At 52.5% G+C, this 18,336-nt stretch overlaps 2 long non-coding RNA genes across 2 annotated transcripts; both read right to left on the reverse strand.

Annotated features, from left to right (window-relative positions):
* Positions 1-340: 340 nt before the first annotated feature.
* Positions 341-3,624, reverse strand: LOC112545117 (uncharacterized). Its single transcript, XR_012897457.2, has 2 exons — positions 1,902-3,624; positions 341-1,033 (listed from the first exon to the last, which is right to left on the reverse strand). It is a non-coding gene; the product is annotated as an uncharacterized LOC112545117 (long non-coding RNA).
* Positions 3,625-13,729: 10,105 nt separating this feature from the next.
* Positions 13,730-16,381, reverse strand: LOC149521756 (uncharacterized). The gene is made up of 2 exons (XR_016347734.1): positions 16,172-16,381; positions 13,730-15,790 (listed from the first exon to the last, which is right to left on the reverse strand). It is a non-coding gene; the product is annotated as an uncharacterized LOC149521756 (long non-coding RNA).
* Positions 16,382-18,336: the final 1,955 nt, after the last annotated feature.

Here is an 18,336-nt window from a genome sequence, read left to right on the forward strand (position 1 = left end):
TTACCTATCTCCTAGGAGACAGAGAGAAAGAGAGGCAAATAGGTCCCAGGACAGTCGTCTGGTTAAATTACAGAACTGAGTCCTAAAGTCTCAGAGGGCTAGACCTGGATCTGCTGCAGTTGGCCAGTGAGACATTGGTCAAGTCACTCGATCTCTCTGGAGATCAGTTTCCCAACTGCCTTAGTTATAACACTTCTCTGCTTTGGTTAAGCTGCCAGAGTAAATTGAGCAATATGAGGAGCTCAGATAATACAGCGATGGGAGCCATAGCAATGTCTGGATAGCCAAGAACAATAAAGTACAGATCCGGACGGCAAGGGAAACACTAGGAGACAGTGGATAACATAAATTATAAGTTTTATTCCAGCATGTTTACAATTAAGGATGGAATGGAAAACAGGAGAATGAATGTACTGCACTATCAGAGCCAGTACATGATATGGAATGGCTATGAGGGGTGTAAGTGCCAATATTTCAGGGGTACAGTTGATTGCAGACTACACCAGTCTCCAGAGGATACTAATGCCAGAATCAATATACAACATATGAGCAGAGCTCTGAACCACACCCTCCCGAAGCCAAGCCCAGGACAAAGTGGGAGAAACAAGAATGAAATTAGTTGCAAGTCGGCACTCTTTGGTTTGCTGGACATTCCTGAGCTGTGGATGCATGGATGAAGGCTGCTAGCACTTCAGTTTTACTTCTGTGTAGGCGGGCACTTGGGTGGAGGACACTTCTCCTGGCAGTGGGGTGGAGGACACTTCTCCTGGCAGTGGGGTGGAGGACACGGCTCCGGGCACTTGGGCTCCGGGCAGGGCTCTGGGCATGGCTTTGGACACGGCTCCGGGCATGGCTTTGGACACGGCTCCGGGCACTTGGGTGAACACGGCTCCGGGCACTTGGGTGAACATGGCTCCGGGCACTTGGGGGTTGGGCAGGTTTCCTGGCACAGCGGAGGGCACACTGGAGGTGGCTGGCAGGGCTGTTTACACTGCTGCTGATGGTGAGGCATCTTTCTACGATTCAGGTCAACCTGAAAGGAAAGGAAGAACACAGCCCTGGTGAACATGGGACAATCCTCCAGGAGTTTACCTTCTTGCAGGATGGGATTTTCCAGACGCACCCAAGGGAATTAGCTGCTGAAACCTCAGCAATTTGGACTCCTTGCTGTATCAGAAGCTAAATCTTGCCTCTGCGTACTTTGGCATACATTACATAGGCTCTTACTTGTCGTCAGCTGACTGTTCCCAGAAGGATTAGGAGAAAATAATCCAGTAATTTCTGTTTTGTTACCATTCACAGGGCGTCAGTTATTCTCTGCTAAGAGTCCTGTAAGAATTCAGCCTGGCTACGACTCCCCATGTGAATGTCACCCACTCTCCTTGGGGGTTGTGCACTGTCCTTCGGTTTTATTTTAAAACACGATAAACAGTTACACACTGAACATCTAAATCTAGTTCAACCCCACGTTGTTTTCTTCACATTTTCAGGCCACCAAACATTTTGAAATCTTTTGTTCCCTGATCAACCCCAAACCAGTTTTTCCAAATGTTTTTGGAATTGCCAAGGAACTAAAGAAAATTTTTTTAAATCAATATTTGGCGTAGCTGTAATTCTAAGTGCTTTAATGGAGAAGGAAGGAATTTAAGTTCCTGCTTGAGGCTAAGCAGAAGCTTAAATGATTTTCTACACAGGGCCCCGGGTGCATCCCTGCTGAAGATTCATAAGCACTGACATGAATCTAATTAATGCCAGTCACCAATGCTGGCAGACAAGTGCAAGAAGCCATAAAGCCCACACAAAGAACACAAGTGTTATCCAAAATAGATCTCTACCGAACCGAGGGCCAGAAGATAATGACCACCACAAAGGGAGCCTTCAGCTGGAAGAGAGACACTTACCCAATTCACCCACAGCACTGAGCGAGGAGAAGCAGTCAGAAGCCAAGTGGATTGTGGAGCACTGTGGAACCAGGCCTTTTATAGCATCTCTGAGCTGCGGTTGCCGGAACTGAGGTTCTGGATGGATAGCGTGAGCACTTGGTGTGTAGCAACCCGAACCGGTTCTACCAACACCCTCTTACATTCCTTGTTTGAATCATCTTCTTTTCTGGAAAATTCCTAAACTTCCATCATTACAGGGCCACGTAATCCCCTCCTCCTCCCCTTCCTTGTGAAAGAGTGTCGAAACAAAACTGGAATTTCAAAACAGCATTTGCAGAGGGAAAAAACAAAACCCAACCCCCCAACTCGATGCTTCTTTTTTACACTTTTTTTCTCTTGTCTCTTTAAAGCCAATCCCAGCATTTGTGTATTGGCTGAACCCCTTGCCATAGATTCAAGTCTTCTCCAGCTGGCGGCATAGGTGGGTGGGTGGGACCCCCCGCCTCCCCACCGAGCGTCTGAATGGCTAATCTCTCAGCCTCTCGCTCTCGGCCGGGCAATGGCGCCTTTTTCTAACTGGAAATTGTCTGGTGATAATATCCAGCCACTGGGCCTTCTTCTGTCATTGTCTGCTCAGCTAACGACCTTCCTCATCCCTGCCCCCCCTCCCCATTCTGTTTCTACACCACCCAAGTGTCACTTCAACTTCCTGCCAGGGGCAGTGACACGGGGTGAAACCAGGCTTCAACTGTGCTGCAAGAGCAATGGAGACCCCTCCCTCACGGACAGTGGCGGCAAGCCCCAGAGCTTCCAGCTGCACGTGACCATGCGTTGATGTCCGGGATAAGATGGGTTGGGAGCGGCCATTGATTTCTGGGTGCTTGTGAAACTGGTCGGGGTGAAGAAGCCAGAAACCCCGCACAGGCCCATTCCTCAGCCTGAAGCTCTTCGCAGCATGTGTGTTGTGTGGACAGAAGCACCGGGACATTGTCGAAATTTGTGTTCACCGGTGCTGTCAAAAGACGCAAGACAAAGACGTTCCCTGCGAAACAGCCGAGCATCCTGTGTCCAAGCAGCATTCCTGGGTTTTGAAGGGGGTTTCCCCCCAGGAAGTGTCGGGGAGCCGGGACTATCGTTTGCCAGAAATATGTTTAAAAACGTGGTTTAAAGGAAATAAAAACCCTGCTTTGGTTCATAGTGTGTTGCCAAGTCTTCCCTTGACTTGTCTGGACGGTGGCAAAGGCCATTTGCAAGCTACCCCCCACACGACTCAGTGTTGTGATTTGTCTGACGTGTCATTAATGCACACGGGGCACGTGGTTAACCTGGGTAGGAAGAGTTTCGAACGTAGGAGTGTCTGTGACAGTCTTATCAAACCATCTTCTCATTCAATCTTTTCCTCAAGTGATGAATGAACACAAGCTGTGATCACTCGGTGTGTTCTTCCGCTTCATCCAGAGAGAGAATGACTGAGAACAAGAAGAACAAGGTGGTGAAAGTTTATAATGTGTTTCAGTTAAGAAATGAGACACACTACCCTGAAACTGCACCTCGATGTGTCAGGAACTTAGATAGACAGACAGTCATCCTATCTATCTATCTATCTATCTATCTATCTATCTATCTATCTATCTATCTATCTATCTATCTATCTATCTGTCTGTCTGTCTGTCTGTCTGTCTGTCTGTCTGTCTGTCTGTCTGTCTAATCCCCATACCCTCTCCTTCCTTCTGTCTCTCTCTCAAACAGTTATAGAGAACTCAAAGGACCTGATTCCATTTCAACTACTTCCTGTGTAAACCGGGTCAGATTCTCGCTGACAGTCAGCTTGCTGGGATCCAGCAGTGAGCTGCTATTCTCAAAATTCATACTTGAAGGGTGCCTCTACACTGCCCCGTTATTTCGAGATAGCTTGCGGTATTTTGAAATAACAATGCGAGCGTCTATAGAGCCATTCCGTTCTTTCAAACTCATTTTGAAATTACAGACAGCTTATTCCGAGATCTGCAGACCTCATTCTACCAGGAATAACGCCCATTCCGAGATAGCTATTTCCAAATAAGGCGCGTGTACACGCTGCACTTCTGCTATTTCGAAGTAGCCTGTAAGTTATTCCTCCCCAGGGCCTCCTGGGGCTCTAAATCGAGCCAGCGCATCTACATTAGGGGAGCCGGCCTCGGGCTCATCTCAAGGCTTCCCTGCAGTGTAGACGTGCTATTTGGAAATAAGCTTTTTTGGAATAACGAATCTGGAATAGCTCATTTCGAAGTAAGTGTGCTGCGTAGACTGAGACCGGCTAGAGCCTGATTTTCAGAGGCGCAGCTCCCCCCCGGATTCCCATGCAAGGGATCTGTGCGACCTGCTCCTTTGTAAGGGTACCAGTGGGAACGGCTTGACCGAGGAGACAGTGACTCGGCGGCTATGGGTCGGAGCGCTAGGACAGGGTGATGCTGGACTGCTGTTGGCATCTCCCATTGCCGACTCCACAGAGGAGTAACGGTAGTTCAAACTAGGAAGCATTACAGAGGCATGTAGTCTAGACACAGCCTGAGATAGCTTCCTTTACTGCCCCACTGCTACTTCCACCAGCCAAATTGCCAGCTTGCACACACTGTGCTTCTTCACACAATTCACTTTCAGCTTGTGCAGGTTCAATTCCACAAACCTCACGAGCCACCAACTCAACTAAAACTTCACTCTGGCCAGCCACTCCAGACTGCCCCAGAGAAACACTTCCCTGATTTCTGGGCCCTTCCTGCCCTGGTTCTGATTCCAGCCTCACCTCTGAGGCATCAGACGGGCCCTTGGGTCCCTCACCCACAGGCTCACTGCCCCCCTGCACAGACACACAGCCATCTGCCACAGGTACACATGTAGAGACACTTTCCCCTTGGTTACAGTAAGACTGACCCACTCCAGGAAACTTTCCATACCCACATGCACACCCTTCCCAAACCTCCCTGTTAGCTACAGGTTGGGGCTGGGTTATCACATCAGCTGGGCAAAACACGTCTGCCATATCATAAGCATCCCGCATACCCGCAGAGTTACACATCGAACCTTCAGGAGAATACAGTCTCTCTTGCTCTTTTAGTCTCTTAAGCTGGAGGTCAAGTCTAGCATTTTCCTCCTTGGCTAGGGCCATCTTCTCTGCATGCTCTGCCCGTCTCTCTGCATGTTCTGCTTTTCTCTTTTCAAGTTCCTGATCCAGCTCCTGCTTTCTCTAAGCCATTTCTTCATCTGCCTTCTGCCTTCTTTCAGCAGCTTCCTTGGCTTGCTTCTGCTCCCTTTCAGCCACATCTCTGGCTAGTAACAACACTACCAGATCTAGTTTAGAGGCCCTTTTCCTAAAGGCAATGCCTCTCCCCAGCACAAATCCTTCAGAGCACTTTTGCCCAGACTCTCATATAGTCCCTGGCTCATTGCAGCAGCTCTTTAACCAACCAAACTCTCAACACCAAAAATCAAATTTAGACAGCGTGGGGTCCTGATCCCAAAGCTCAATTGACCAAGATCTGTGAATCCTGTTGACTACGCCACTGTGACGGACCGGGCCATGTCTGGGCACAGCTGAAGGCGTCTGCTCAGGGCGAATTGTTCAAATCCGGGGCTCCTTACAGCCCCCAGACTGGTGACCTCTCCAAACAGGCCACAAACCAGTCCCAGAGCGCTTCAGCAGCCTGCCTGAAGCCTCACGAGCAAAACCCCTCCGACACCCCAGCAATATCTGTGCCCCAGATGGCCCCGGGCCTCATACACCGGTGGGGGTCTTAGCACCCAATCCCACCTACCCCGAACAAGTCCTGTCTGGTTCCAAGAAACCAGCCACAGATCCCTGGTCAATTTACCCTCTGGACCTTACCCACAAATCATGCTGGGCCAATCCTTTAGCATCTAACAACTAAATGTTTATTATTACGATAAAGAAAAGCATGAGAGTGAGGTTGTTAAAGGATAGTATATTACAGTCATCGAATCTCCCAGTTCTCGATGCAGGCTCTAGCAGAGATGTTACAGCTGCTGGTTTAAAAGTCCTTGTTGCGCATCCTAGGATCAGGATGGGTCCACAGGTCTTCCTGGCTCTTCGATCCCAGCACTGCTGCCTCTGGGATGAAGTGCTGAGCCGAAGACCAAGATGGAGACCACCACGTGGCCTATTTATCCCTCCTTCCTGGTCTCTTCTTGGCTACAGCAGGTCACCTGGCCCATGGCCTATCCCTGTGTCCCTGCTAGTAGCCCTTAGGTATGAGTCACCCTCAGTCTTTAGGTGTGTCCTTGGCCCATTGAGTTCCATTGTCCCACAGGGCCTCGCTGATTAGCATGTCCATAGGCCGGGCTCTGCCCAATGCTCAACCACATGCAGGGAAATCTTCAGTATCCACACAGATTACAGACTCCTAACTCCACACACAGACATTATACAATCACATGAACAGCGTACACAGGATCGGCAGACAGTGAGCTCCTATTCAACACCCCACATGGCCCCTTTTATACCATTTTGGGGGCCAACACCCCCACCCCTGGGTGCAGCAGTGATCTGGCTGCTCCCTCTCAAAATCCAGTAATGTGACACCCCACCAGCATGGAGAGGGAGGCGTAGAGAGAGGAGGGCGGCGATCCACATGTCGTCAGTGGGGCAGCGAGTGGGGACCGCCGCAGCACCACACGGCTGACCGGCCGGGGGTGGGCTCGGCATGTTGCCGGCCGAGTCGCCTTCTACAGGTAAGGTTCCCCTCCCCTGCTGCAGCTACAGGGCCTGGGCATTACCCTTGCCCCATGCTATGGGGCCTGGCGATTCCTGCCCAGCCTATGGGGGCCTGCACACTCCGCCTCCCCGGGGCTCCACATTGGTGTGTGGAGATTCCCCCCACCTCACTGTGAGGCTTCTCCTGATTTCCCCTCCCTCCTGCCGTTTTACCCAAAGTGTGGGGGTTCTCCCCCCCTCGCACCTGTTCATGGGCCCTTGGAATTTCTCCCCCCCTTGCTGTGCTTCATCCAGGGCCTGGGGATTCCCTGCCCCCTCTCCATGCACCCCCTACACCCTCTGCAGTGCCCCAGAGCAGAGGCAGGCCCAGAAGCCTATGGACCAGGTTGGGTTGCCAGATGGTTTAACCAAAAATACCGAACCTCCCCCCCTCCAAAAAACTCCCAAACCCCTGGGGTGCGGGAATTCTATTAAGAAAAAAAAGAGGGAGACCCAAAATTGTTGAGCAAAAAAAAAAAAGGGGGACCCCCCCCCCCCAACAGTGTTCCACAGGGCTTCAAACGGTACCTGCCCATGGATTCATGTGCTGGCCTGGAGGGAGCGCCCCTGATTTTTGGAGGCTTGTGAAACTGGTCGGGGCGAGGCGGAAAGCAAACCCACACAGGGCCATGTCTCAGCCGGAAGCTGTGTGTGTCTGTCCGTTTGTGTGAGACCTCCTCCCAAAGGGTACGAATGGGGAACGCCACATTCGGCAGGAGGCCGCCTCTTCCCATAATTAAAGGCCAGGCAAGGGGCTGTGTGGGATGCAGCCGAAAGGGGGAGCTGTGTTAGGGTGGCAGGTACCATGGTGCCAGGCAGTGTCGGCTCCCTGGGAACGTGGCACTCGCTGCCCCACCGTGGGACCTCCTGTCGCGCCCCAGGGAGCCGCCACCAGCCAGGTTGCATGGCCCTTGCCGCCCCAGGCTAGCGCCACGGACCAGTTGCCAAGCACCCCACCCCCTCTCCTGAGCCCCCCACTCCATGCGTTGAGCACCCCACACCTCTCACCCCCCTGCCCTGACTCCGCCCCACCACTCCTTACCCTAAGCCTCCCATCCCATTCTCGCACTCCGGCACCCCCAGCCCCGGCCCTGAGGCCCTCCTCACCCCAGCCCTGACCCCCGGACCCCTCACAGTCCAGCCTTACGCCTTGAGCCCCTCACATCTCCTCCTCTCCTCCCCACGGGATCCCTTAGAAGACAGGAGACAACGATCTTAACTGACATTTTATTGGCCACAATCAGCCGCCGGGTGGGAAGTGGGGATTGGCATTTCGGCCCCCCCGGCTGCCCGCGGAGGACGGAGGAGGAGCAGGTGGCCCCAGGGTGCAGGGTGCTGCTCAGGGCTGCACGATCCCTCCTGGCAGCTCTCGGGGCGCGAGGACAGAGGCAGCGGGACGAGGCCGGGCGCTGTACGAAAGGCTCCGGCGGGGAGAGCAGAAGCGACACGCGCCAGGAGAGAGGGGACCCGCCGGCCCTCTGGGCTTGGCTCCTGCTCCTCGTTTCCCGGCGCCGGGCTCAGCGGAAGCTAGCACTGCTTCCAGTCTTGGCCCTGCTGCACGGGGGGGCACTTGGGGTGGCACGGCTCCTTGCACGGCGGAGGGCATTTGTCCTGGCATTTCGGAGGGGGGCACGGCTCCTTGCACGGCGAAGGGCATTTCGGAGGGGGGCACGGCTCCTTGCACGGCGGAGGGCATTTCTCCTGGCATTTCGGAGGCGGGCAGGTCTGTTTACACTGGTGCTGCTGGGAAGACATCTTCCAACGGTCGAGGTAAACCTGCAAGGGAAAGGAGGCGTCTTTTCAGCAGGGACCAGACCTGCCACCGCGCGCCTTGGCCTGCCCTCCCGATTCACCGGCTCGGGCGTCCATTTTGGCAGGTTGCCTGGGATTGGAAGGCCAGGTTGAGCTTAGCACTGGGGACAGGCACGCGTGTGGAATCGCTTGAGGATCAAGACACAGAACACAAGGGAGCAAAACCCTGAACACAATCGTTTTCCTCGCTTCCACTGTCGGGGTTTTTGAAATCAGGGAAAAATCATTTCAACCTTTTTTGAAGAAAAAAGTCACAAACATGGACAATTGCTCCCATTTCAACCCTGCGAGAGGGCACAATTTTCAGTGTTTTCCCAACTCTCCCTGTGTCTCTCTGCCCCAGGCGACAAACCTTCCTCTCAGCTGCCCCGTCGGGCAGAGAGCTGCTGCCCTGGCCTTCCCTCGCCACGTGGCCGGGGCTTTGTGAGGGCCGTGGACTAGGCATCACCACACCCCGGGCATGTGCCTCAGCCCGTGGGGCCCTCGTCTCGCTGGGAGCATCTAGGCAGAAGAAGAATCAAGGCTCCAGCCCAGCAGCACGTAGAAATACGGAGCCTTTCTCCAGAGGCCCCTGCAAATGGGAACGGTTTCTAAGCGGCCCCCAGAGCAGAACAGACGGCGGCCCCTCCCGCTGCACTGGCAAAGGCCGTCGTGGGGCAGGACACGGGCCCCGAGTGGGTGCCGTGACTCTTCCTCGGCCGTCTGGCTGCTGGGCTGGGCCCCCATGCTCAGGCTCTCGCTGATCACCACATGTGGGCGGGAAGGAATCCCCTCCAGGTCAGAGGGACAGGGACCCAGGAGGCTTCCCCCCCTGCGCAGCACGGGGCACGGGTCCCTTCTCTGGGGCTTGGACCCTTCAAGTCATGATTCGAGGGCTCAGTGACTCAGCCTGTGGTGACGGGGGGGGGGGGGGGGGTGAGGGCCTGTGGCCAGCCACGTGCTGCAGGTCGCTCCAGATGGTCCCTACGGTCCTGTCTGGCCCAGGAGTCTAGAAGCAAAACTTGCCGCATCTCTGCAGCCGAGAGTAACAAGCAGCCCCGGCACTGGGAGCGAGCTCGGCCCAGACACTCACCTGTGGCAGCTGCAGCTCCAAGCCAAGCGGGTGGATGCACCTGTGGAAGGGGAGCTAATTTATAAGGCTGAGGAGACCCGGGAAGCGGAGACGAGGAATTTGCATGAGGACCAGCTTGTTTCCCAACCGCTGCGGGAAATGCTTTGGTCTCGGGTTAAGTCATCGGCTGTCAGAGACCCCTCCCTCGGGAGCGCGGGATAATTGTCTGGGAGCCCCACCTAGCCTGTTACTCACCAGCTACGGGCATGGGCAGGATTCAGCACTGGCCCGGGAGCGTCTCTCAGCCGCTCCAGGGGCGAAGAGCCTCCCTTCCCCGCAGGACAGGCGACAATTCTCCCCACAAAACCTCTCTCCCCCGTGCTCCCCTCCTGCCATCGACGAGGCTCTGCAATGTGTCGGGCTCCTCACTGAAGATCACCAAAGCGTCGAGGGCCGCCTGCTCTGTGCTGCCAGCGTCTCTCCAGCTTTCCAGGGGTTGGCCCTCGCCGCAGAACCCAGAGTGCTGGGGAGAACGCCTGCTGCGCTTTGCCGGCCAAAGAAGGTTTCAGGGGAAAGGAGAACGGGGCCTTACTTGTGCCTTGATTCAGTGGGGCCGAGCAAGTCCCCCCCCCGCACCAAAGCCTGCCCCGCCCTGGAGCGCTGTGGCTCACCCGTGGACACGGCTTCCGTGGAGTCGGCAATGGGAGATGCCAACAGCAAACCAGCATCACCCTGTCCTAGCGCTCCGACCCATAGCCGCCGAGTCACTGTCTCCTCGGTCAAGCCGTTCCCACTGGTACCCTTACAAAGGAGCAGGTCGCACAGATCCCTTGCATGGGAATCCGGGGGGGAGCTGCGCCTCTGAAAATCAGGCTCTAGCCGGTCTCAGTCTACGCGGCACACTTACTTCGAAATGAGCTATTCCAGATTCGTTATTCCAAAAAAACTTATTTCCAAATAGCACGTCTACACTGCAGGGAAGCCTCGAGATGAGCCCGAGGCCGGCTCCCCTAATGTAGATGCGCTGGCTCGATTTAGAGCCCCAGGAGGCCCTGGGGAGGAATAACTTACAGGCTACTTCGAAATAGCAGAAGTGCAGCGTCTACACGCGCCTTATTTGGAAACAGCTATCTCGGAATGGTCATTATTCCTCGTAGAATGAGGTCTGCAGATCTCGGAATAAGCCGTCTGTAATTTCAAAATGAGTTTGAAAGAGTGGAATGGCTCTATAGACGCTCGCATTGTTATTTCAAAATACCGCAAGCTATCTCGAAATAACGGGGCAGTGTAGAGGCGCCCTTCAAGTGTGAATTTTGAGAATAGCAGCTCACTGCTGGATCCCAGCAAGCTGACTGTCAGCGAGAATCTGACCCGGTTTACACAGGAAGTAGTTGAAATGGAGTCAGGTCCTTTGAGTTCTCTATAACTGTTTGAGAGAGAGACAGAAGGAAGGAGAGGGTATGGGGATTAGACAGACAGACAGACAGACAGATAGATAGATAGATAGGATGACTATCTATCTATCTATCTATCTATCTATCTATCTATCTATCTATCTATCTATCTATCTATCTATCTATCTATCTATCTAAGTTCCTGACACATCGAGGTGCAGTTTCAGGGTAGTGTGTCTCATTTCTTAACTGAAACACATTATAAACTTTCACCACCTTGTTCTTCTTGTTCTCAGTCATTCTCTCTCTGGATGAAGCGGAAGAACACACCGAGTGATCACAGCTTGTGTTCATTCATCACTTGAGGAAAAGATTGAATGAGAAGATGGTTTGATAAGACTGTCACAGACACTCCTACATCCGAAACTCTTCCTACCCAGGTTAACCACGTGCCCCGTGTGCATTAATGACACGTCAGACAAATCACAACACTGAGTCGTGTGGGGGGTAGCTTGCGAATGGCCTTTGCCACCGTCCAGACAAGTCAAGGGAAGACTTGGCAACACACTATGAACCAAAGCAGGGTTTTTATTTCCTTTAAACCACGTTTTTAAACATATTTCTGGCAAACGATAGTCCTGGCTCCCCGACACTTCCTGGGGTGAAGCCCCCTTCAAAACCCAGGAATGGTGCTTGGACACAGGGGTGCCTGGCTGTTTCGCAGGGAACGTCTTTGTCTTGCGTCTTTTGACAGCACCGGTGAACACAAATTTCGACAATGTCCCGGTGCTTCTGTCCACACAACACACATGCTGCGAAGAGCTTCAGGCTGAGGAATGGGCCTGTGCGGGTTTTCTGGCTTCTTCACCCCGACCAGTTTCACAAGCACCCAGAAATCAATGGCCGCTCCCAACCCAACTTATCCCGGACATCAACGCATGGTCGCGTGCAGCTGGAAGCTCTGGGGCTTGCCGCCACTGTCCGTGAGGGAGGGGGTCTCCATTGCTCTTGCAGCACAGTTGAAGCCTGGTTTCACCCCGTGTCACTGCCCCTGGCAGGAAGTTGAAGTGACACTTGGGTGGTGTAGAAACAGAATGGGGAGGGGGGGCAGGGATGAGGAAAGTCGTTAGCTGAGCAGACAATGACAGAAGAAGGCCCAGTGGCTGGATATTATCACCAGACAATTTCCAGTTAGAAAAAGGCGCCATTGCCCGGCCGAGAGCGAGAGGCTGAGAGATTAGCCATTCAGACGCTCGGTGGGGAGGCGGGGGGTCCCACCCACCCACCTATGCCGCCAGCTGGAGAAGACTTGAATCTATGGCAAGGGGTTCAGCCAATACACAAATGCTGGGATTGGCTTTAAAGAGACGAGAGAAAAAAAGTGTAAAAAAGAAGCATCGAGTTGGGGGGTTGGGTTTTGTTTTTTCCCTCTGCAAATGCTGTTTTGAAATTCCAGTTTTGTTTCGACACTCTTTCACAAGGAAGGGGAGGAGGAGGGGATTACGTGGCCCTGTAATGATGGAAGTTTAGGAATTTTCCAGAAAAGAAGATGATTCAAACAAGGAATGTAAGGGGGTGTTGGTAGAACCGGTTCGGATTGCTACACACCAAGTGCTCACGCTATCCATCCAGAACCTCAGTTCCGGCAACCGCAGCTCAGAGATGCTATAAAAGGCCTGGTTCCACAGTGCTCCACAATCCACTTGGCTTCTGACTGCTTCTCCTCGCTCAGTGCTGTGGGTGAATTGGGTAAGTGTCTCTCTTCCAGCTGAAGGCTCCCTTTGTGGTGGTCATTATCTTCTGGTCCTCGGTTCGGTAGAGATCTATTTCGGATAACATTTGTGTTCTTAGTGTGGGCTTTATTGCTTCTTGCACTTGTCTGCCAGCATTGGTGACTGGCATTAATTAGATTCATGTCAGTGCTTATGAATCTTCAGCAGGGATGCACCCGGGGCATACGGCACGTAACACAGACCTCTTTGTTTTGAGTTAAAGGATTGAGGCCCTGTGTAGAAAATCATTTAAGCTTCTGCTTAGCCTCAAGCAGGAACTTAAATTCCTTCCTTCTCCGTTAAAGCACTTAGAATTACAGCTACATTGGGATTCCTAGCCAGGCTGAATTCTTACAGGACTCTTAGCAGAGAATAACTGATGCCCCGTGAATGGTAACAAAGCAGAAATTACTGGATTATTTTCTCTTAATCCTGCTGGGAACAGTCAGCTGACGACAAGTAAGAGCCTATATAATGTATGCCAAAGTATGCAGAGGCAAGATTTAGCTTCTGATACAGCAAGGAGTCCAAATTGCTGAGATTTCAGCAGCTAATTCCCTTGGGCGCATCTGGAAAATCCCATCCTGCAAGAAGGTAAACTCCTGGAGGATTGTCCCATGTTCACCAGGGCTGTGTTCTTCCTTTCCTTTCAGGTTGACCTGAATCGTAGAAAGATGCCTCACCATCAGCAGCAGTGTAAACAGCCCTGCCAGCCACCTCCAGTGTGCCCTCCTCTGTGCCAGGAAACCTGCCCAACCCCCAAGTGCCCGGAGCCGTGTTCACCCAAGTGCCCGGAGCCGTGTTCACCCAAGTGCCCAGAGCCGTGTCCAAAGCCATGCCCAGAGCCCTGCCCGGAGCCCAAGTGCCCGGAGCCCAAGTGCCCGGAGCCGTGTCCTCCACCCCACTGCCAGGAGAAGTGTCCTCCACCCCACTGCCAGGAGAAGTGTCCTCCACCCAAGTGCCCGCCTACACAGAAGTAAAACTGAAGTGCTAGCAGCCTTCATCCATGCATCCACAGCTCAGGAATGTCCAGCAAACCAAGGAGTGCCTACTTGCAACTAATTTCATACTTGTTTCTCCCACTTTGTCCTGGGCTTGGCTTCGGGAGGGTGTGGTTCAGAGCTCTGCTCATATGTTGTATATTGATTCTGGCATTAGTATCCTCTGGACACTGGTGTAGTCTGCAATCAACTGTACCTCTGAAATATTGGCACTTACACCCCTCATAGCCATTCCATATCATGTACTGGCCCTGATATTGCAGTACATTCATTCTCCTGTTTTCCATTCCATCCTTAATTGTAAACATGCTGGAATAAAACTTATAATTTATGTTATCCACTGTCTCCTAGTGTTTCCCTTGCCGTCCGGATCTGTACTTTATTGTTCTTGGCTATCCAGACATTGCTACGGCTCCCATCGCTGTATTATCTGAGCTCCTCATATTGCTCAATTTACTCTGGCAGCTTAACCAAAGCAGAGAAGTGTTATAACTAAGGCAGTTGGGAAACTGATCTCCAGAGAGATCGAGTGACTTGACCAATGTCTCACTGGCCAGCTGCAGCAGATCCAGGTCTAGCCCTCTGAGACTTTAGGACTCAGTTCTGTAATTTAACCAGACGACTGTCCTGGGACCTATTTGCCTCTCTTTCTCTCTGTCTCCTAGGAGATAGGTAAGCAAACCTGGAAAACAAAATATTTTCCACTAAAGTTTTTTCAAAACGTGTCCAAATTTCACAAAAACGTATGATTTGTGCTATTCCAATTTAAAAAGACCTAAGCAAACTGAAGACCATTGAGATCATGAGTGCTGGATTTTCATCAGAATCCCAGGAAGAAATTGATCAAAAATAATTTTCCACCTACATTTTCACCATAACCTCTCATTTCACCAAAAACTATTTCTGTGAATAAGTTTGACCAGTTCCAGTTCGGGGCTGCGTCTAGACTGGAATGATTTTCCGCAAATGCTTTTAACGGAAAAGTTTTCCCATTAAAAGCATTTGCAGAAAAGAGCATCAAGATTGGCACTGAGGCTTTTGCGCAAAAGCTTCCGTGCCTATCTAGACGCGGTTTTGCGCAAGAAAGCTCTGGAGGCCGTTTTCGCCATTGGGGCTTTTTTGTGCAAACAGTTTTTGCCTGTCTACACTGGCCCTCTTGCACAGTGTAGCGGGAGCATCATAGTATTTATGCAAGAACACTGACAATCTTACATGAGATCGTCAGTGTTCTTGCGCAAATTCAAGCGGCCAGTGTAGACAGCTTGAAAACTTGCCAGTCTAGACGCAGCCATGGAGTTCTCTGGCAATCTGTTCTTTAAACGTAAGAATGCCTGGCTAGGAACTGAAGCCCGGGCAGCAAGAGAGGGAAGGAAGGGTCAGTGTGAGCAGCGAGGGAGGGTTGGCTGAGTGGGTGTGGAGGCCCGGTCTGGTCGGTGTCTGCTCAGCGGTGGCTGGAGACTCTGGCTTCATAGACAGGTTGAATGTCGAGTGTTTAGAGAGCTGGCGGGGATGGGGCTTGTGAGGAGCAAGGCTGGCAGGGAGCCAAGGAGAAAGGCCAATAAGGATGGGTACATAGGAGAGGGGGAGGGAAGATGCTGGCTCCATGGATCAGAATCTTGAGGGCAAAGAAGGTGAAACCAGGAAGTGGCTGGGACGTTGGCCCGTGGGGGCAGGGGCTGGTGTGGTTATCAGGAGAGCTTGGGCCTCGCAACACTGACGTCTCCCCCCAGCTAAGGAGCAGCGCCAGCGGCCAGAGCCAGGGGTAGGCCAGCTGACATGTTGAAATCCCATGTTTTTACCAAAAAATCCCCAGGTTTTCCAAAAGGTGGGATTCCCGTTTTTGTGATTTTTCACTCTACTTTAGGATCATTCAAATATACATAAAATGAACCAGTTTTATCAGGAAAATACAAGACATTGCATGACACAGACGTAGGATTATAACATATTAGTCTGTCTAGATGCGCAAAGCTGCCGACTGAAGTACGGCTCCGTATTGGAAGACACACAGGAAACAGACTCGCCTGCAAACTCTGAAGTGCACGCGCTTCCGAACGTCCCGATGCATCTTGTCCCTACCACGGAGCCATTTCACGCTGTCGGCAGGTAGCGGTTTAAAGATTTGGCTCCCTGAAATGGGAAGAAAGCGAAAGTCGATAGCAGAATGTTTCAGAAAATGAGGAATTCTTTGAACGTTTTCAAGCCCCTCCCCCAAAAGAGGAGAAAGGGATGAAGTTGGCTCTTTGCAAATGCTGCGGCCCAGTTACAAATCTCAGTGTTTACAGGCGAAGAGTTCTAAGTCCACAGCGGGAAACGCGTTATTCCAATAAAAGAGCTGTTTGGGGACTGGGGAGACGGTGTTTTCCCAGCCCCAGAGGTGCTTTGCAATGTGAGCGCTGCTTTCGTTTTCAGCGCACCACATTGGGGAACACAATTCAAAGCATTAACCTTCTGAATCCTTTCCCCTCCCCCCACATCTTTCCGTCCAGCAAAACAGCCCTCGATATTTACCCCGACAGGTGGTCCCTGCTTTGCACTGATTTGTCCTGCTTCTCTGGGGGGATCCAGGCTGGTAAGGTCCTGGGGAGAATTCACTGCACTCCCCCTGAGACGGGAGGGCCCTCTATGTGATCTGGCCACCAGAGGGAGACGCCACCCACATTTTCCCAGGTGCATCACTGGGCCATACAGGGAGGAGGATCACAGGAAGCCGTTGCAGTGATACGGGGATCAGAGATCCTGCCCCGCCCCCTCCAGGATAATCCCCACAGTGGCATGCCCAGGGGGGCCATGCCAGGGGGTTGCGTCCGGTCCAGCTCTCAGTGCTGCCTGGAGTGCACCAGCCTCCCACCCCTCCGGCTCCCCCGAGCCCTTGGATGCACAGAGCTCCGGCAACGATTTCAAGGGCCGGGGGCTGAGGGCGCCGCCGCTGCCATGAGCCCCGGAGCAGTTGCTCCTTTCGTCCCCACCCCACTGTCAGGCCAGGACACGCTCTACAGCTAATGCTGGTTCCAGCTCCTCCCAGCGCTGTCCCCTGCCTGGCGACGGCCCCCATGGCCGGTCTGCACTGCCGGCAGTGGCGTAGTGGGAATAATCTCCCCCACCCAACTCTCCCCTGTTCAGTTCTCTGTCCACCCCGGGACGCGGGCGGGGTCTCTTCACATGGCTCTTTCTTCCCAAGCGGCATGTGGGAAATGCACAGGGACAGCAGCGGCTCTGAGCAATCTGCGCTAGCCCAACGTCTGGAAACTAGAGATTTCTCCCCTTGGCGGGGGAGAGCCACACTGATACCCTGAGTCACACAGGTCGTGCTTGGGCGGCGCACGGGAGAGCGATGGGCACCAGAATCCTATTTCTCCTCCCATCCCAGCCCGGCCTTGTGTCAAAAGGAGGCACCAAGGTCTTTTCTCGAGCCGCGCTGCTGCGCCTGTGCATTCGCAAACCATTCAATAAACTAAAAGGGAAGAGCCTCCTTAGTGTGGTGAGCAAGACACCAGGAGTCATTCTTCCGCTCTGCTCCGCACTGAATAGGCCTCAACTGAGCTTTGTGTCCAGTTCTGGGCCCCACATTTCAGGAAAGATGTGGAGGAATTGGGGAAGGTCCAGAGAAGAGCAACGAGAATGATGAAAGGTCGAGAGAACATGAGATGTGAGGCAAGACTGAAGGAACTGGGCTTGTTTAGTTTGGAAAGGGGAAGAGTGAGAGGGGACATGAGAGCCATTTCCAAGTATCTAAAAGGGTGTCACAGGGAGGAGGGGGAAATTGTTCTCCTTGGCCTCTGAGGACAGGACAAGAAGCAATGGGCTTAAATTGGAGCAAGGGAGGTTTAGGTTGGACACTGGGAAAGACTTCCTGCCTGTCAGGATGTTTAAACACTGGAAGAAATTGCCCAGGGTGGTTGCGGAAACTCCATCACTGGAGACATTTAAGAGCAGGCCAGGAATTTAACTTCTAAAATGCATATGAACAGAAGACCATTGTATTGGCTTCTTTTTTGTTTTGGCTTCACAACAGTCCAAGAATTTAACTACAAAGACACGTACCAACCCAACCTGCACCGTCAACCCAACCCGCACCTTAAACCGAACCCCCACCGTAAACCTGACCCGCACCGTCAACCCAACCCGCACTGCTCGCCGCAAGCAAATAGGGATGACCTAGAGCAGGGCCTCTTGATACGTGGCCTGATAGATGTCTGTCCACCCTGCTCTTAAATATCTCAGTACTGGAGAGTCCACAACTCCCCTAGGCAATTTATCCCAGTGTTTAACCACCCTACCAGGCAGGAAGTTTTTCCTAATGTCCAACCTGAACCTCCCTTGCTGCAGTTTAATCCCATTGCTTCTTGTTCTATCCTCAGAGGCCAAGGAGAATTATTTTTGTCCCTTCTTGTGTCACCCTTTTAGATACTTGAAAACCCTGAGGAAGTGGCTCTGGCCCACGAAAGCTCATCACCTATTAAACCATCTTGTTAGTCTTTAAAGTGCTGCACAGTCCTGTTTTTTGTTTCACCCTCTCAGTCTTCTCCTTTCCAAACTAAACAAGCCCAATTCTTTCAGCCTTCCTTCATAGCTCATGTTCTCTAGACCTTTCATCATTCTTGTTGCTCTTCTCTGGGCCTTCTCCTATTTCTCCACATCTTTCTTGAAATGTGTTGCCCAGAACTGGACACCAT

This window comes from Pelodiscus sinensis, chromosome 22 (genome assembly GCF_052426305.1).
Source record: "Pelodiscus sinensis isolate ZL-2025 chromosome 22, ASM5242630v1, whole genome shotgun sequence".
In the NCBI taxonomy this organism is placed as follows: domain Eukaryota; kingdom Metazoa; phylum Chordata; order Testudines; family Trionychidae; genus Pelodiscus; species Pelodiscus sinensis.